The sequence below is a fragment of the Petaurus breviceps genome, unplaced genomic scaffold, assembly GCF_028583685.1.
Source record: "Petaurus breviceps papuanus isolate PSGF00001 unplaced genomic scaffold, PetGlider_PUasm1.0 38, whole genome shotgun sequence".
Classification (NCBI taxonomy): Eukaryota; Metazoa; Chordata; class Mammalia; order Diprotodontia; family Petauridae; genus Petaurus; species Petaurus breviceps.
In genome coordinates this window covers 5,717,313-5,720,623 of record NW_027186304.1, presented here as the reverse complement: position 1 = coordinate 5,720,623, position 3,311 = coordinate 5,717,313, and the positions used below count along the sequence as shown (strand labels likewise).

General features: G+C 43.3%; 1 pseudogene; it reads right to left on the bottom strand.

The window, feature by feature from the left end:
• Positions 1-826: 826 nt before the first annotated feature.
• LOC138169977 (transmembrane protein 183A-like) lies at positions 827-1,841 on the bottom strand (annotated as a pseudogene).
• Between the last annotated feature and the right edge of the window lie 1,470 nt (positions 1,842-3,311).

Below are 3,311 nucleotides of genomic sequence, written 5' to 3'. Positions count from 1 at the left end.
TCTGTCTCTCTCTGTCTCTCTCTCTGTCTCTGTCTCTCTATCTGTCTCTCCCTCTCTCCCTTTCTTCCTTTTCAGTTTTTTTATGTGCTTTCTTCTCCTATTAGAATGTTAGCACTTTGAGAAAAGGTATTGCCTTTATTTTCGCTCTTATTCATATCCACAGTGTTTGGCACATAATAAATAATTAAAATACTTGTTGCCTTGACTAAAAGTCACTCATCAAAAATAGGCAAATGAATGAATATATTAAAAGTTAATATCTTCTGGAGACACTGAAACCAAATTACCATTAATTTTAGTATTTATTGTGATAGTTTCAAATTTGAATATTTATTGCAGATGCTGGAAGAAGTAGAGCGTATGAATTTTTTTTTTCTGAGAACCCTACTACCTTGTTTTATTTCCTAGAAGAAAGACATTTCACTTATATGCAGATGGGCCAATATGGGACTCAAATCCACAAAGGAAAGCTGAAGCTTTCCAGTTTGGGGATTCAAAATAGCTGGGTTCTTCTCAAATCAAGATCGTCCATTTTCACTGGGGTAAATAAAAGACACCAAACTCCATAGCACCAAAAAGGGCTTTTAAAGCAAAGAACAGGGCCAGGTTTCTCCTTTCAAATGCAGAATTTACATTAAAATAGGTTTACAAATCATTGTTTCCCCCTTGATTCTTCTGTAGCCCCATGTAAGAGTCCCCAGAAATTGAGCAGCATCGGAGTTACTAACAGGAAAGGCAATCCAGCTGCCCCCTTCCTAGTTGGATTGTTACGACTGACGGATTATCCAACTGGCTCAGGGCTGCCCCCAAAGACAGGCGGCAGTGACTAAGCTCTCAAGGAAAAGGGATATTGAGGGTGCCGCCAGCCAAGGAGACGAACCCTGTGCCCCGGGTCCCACATGACTCGTACACCCTGGTCGGTGTGTCCGACCATTCTGCACGGGAGTGTCCTGGAACACCAGCCTCGCCCGGTCACTACTCGCGTTGATGGTAAACAGGGTACAAAGCATGCCCATGGTGACTTGTAGGAGGCAGCCGTCCAGGTCTGGGTTGGTGTGAACATCTTCAGACTGAACGGAGGCTGCAGCCCTCCCACACACTTACTCTAACCTAGGGGACTGTTTTTGAACTTCCAGTTAAATTCCCACATTGGTTCTTGTCTGTTCCCCAAAATCTGTCTGTACCAGAAACGCAGCCTTTGGGGTTCTTTAACGTTCTGGGAGTGGTCTCTGGAATGGCCGGATTCCTGGAGATTCGAGCAGCAAACGGCTCATACGTGTGGTACAGAGACCGGATCACACATGCCCGGAGACAGCGCAGCTTCTCCATAGACTCCGGCCGCAGGCGGAGGGGCAGATAGGCGTCCAGCGGGTAGCGCCTTCCATACAATCTGGTCCAAAAGGCGGCAATGCAAGTGACTGTCCAGGCATCCTTACACATCAGGGAAAATTTCTCTATGTCCTCAGGACGAATGTAGGAGGCCAATAAAAGCCAAGCATCCCTGGGATACTCTTCTCCAACAGCCCCCTCAGGGCTTCTTTGTGTCCTTTGCTTTTCCTTCTTCTGAAGACATTCTGCTCATGAATGCTTTCCTCTTGGGCATCCATCTCACTGCTGTCACACGCTCCCCAGCCCCAGAGAAAGCTTCTTCCGTGGGGACCTGGGAGGCTTCCAAGCCACACAAAGATTTCACTTCCTGTTGGACAGCATTGGCAACAGCTGTTTTGACTCCAGACTTCACGACTGCCGGATCTGAGTTGGTGTAATCTGCCACTGTCACTCGACCGGAGCAGACATCGTGCGTGGGTCCGGAAATTGAGTCGTTTCCCTCTCTTGGGCATCATGGCGGGCTGGGGGTGGGACAGCAGCAGCCTAGCGAGCCGGGGCCCCAGGCCATGTCTCCGGCAGGCAGGAAGGCCCAAGGGGCAGCGGACCATCCCACACCACGACCATATGTATTAATAGCTGGAATACGGGATCCCTGATCAGGGAGACCTCAGTTCTAATCTCACTTCATTCTGATATTAATTTGGATATAATTACCATGGATCCATTTAAAACTTGACCTATGTTGATGATATCTGAGAGCTTTTTATCATATATGTCTTTTTCTTTTCTCCCTGGAAGTAAAGCAAAGAAAAAAAAAAATCCTTTTTGAAACAATACTCCATTTAGTCAGATAACCAGGGAATCAGGCCTTCATAAGTCTTTTTTTGGAAGTCTTTTGACATAAATATCTTCATTATATGGTTGATTCAATTCCATCTTCCCAGTCTCCAACACTATGTCTATATCTAATGTTTTCATTATAGACACCTGAGTTCATCAAAAGTTGAGTGACTAATTTGTCAAATGTCTGCTGATTGGCACTCTATAAGTGATATATAAGCCTCAGAGAATTGAATATGACTCATAAGATTATACCTTATAATTATTGGACTCCCTGCAGATGTGATTGACAATCAGTTTAATTCAAAATGACTATAACTATTTTGTTGGCAATGAACTCAAAGTTCAATTCTCTTAGTCCTGAAAACAATTGGTCTAATTATATTGGGAGGGGGAAGTGTTTAAGAGCTCTGGATTAAGAGTTGGAGAATCCGAGACTGAATCCCAGAGATCTGTGTGGTCTTGAAGAAGTCATTCATCATCAAGTCTGATAAGAACAGCAATCAGAATGCCAATTTTTTCACCTATAGAACTATCAGAATACTATCTTTATGATCTTGGGCAAGTCACTAGATCTAGATCAACACAAGTCACTACATCTACACTCCTATGTCAGCTAACCAAATAGTCAATCAATAAATGTTTATTAAGCACTAAGTGTGTGCTGGGCACTGTGCTAAGTGTTGGGGGGTTCAAAGAAAGACAAAAGACAATCCCTCAAGAATTTCATAAACTAATGGAGAAAAACAACACATAAAAAATTGAAAAGAAGGTGGAGCAGGGGGAATTACTTAGAGTGGGGGCATGATGAAGTCCAGAGGAATGCAACCTATGAAACATGAAGAGATTGGTGCCTTACTTCATTGAAGGGTTAGCCTCCACTCTCTCCAATCACAGTGAGAATGGAGCCCATCTGGAAGGATCATGGCATTCTATAGAATATGATAAAAACATATTCAACCATATTGATGATGCATAAGTGCCCTCTCAAATTTAAACCTTTTATCTCTGATTTCTTGGATTTATCTTTCTATCATAGAACTTGGCAAGAAAAGTTGTTGAGGCACAATCAAGATGACAGAGTAAAGGCAGGGACTTGCTTGAGATCTCCCCCATCCCCTCCAAGTATCTTTAAATAATGA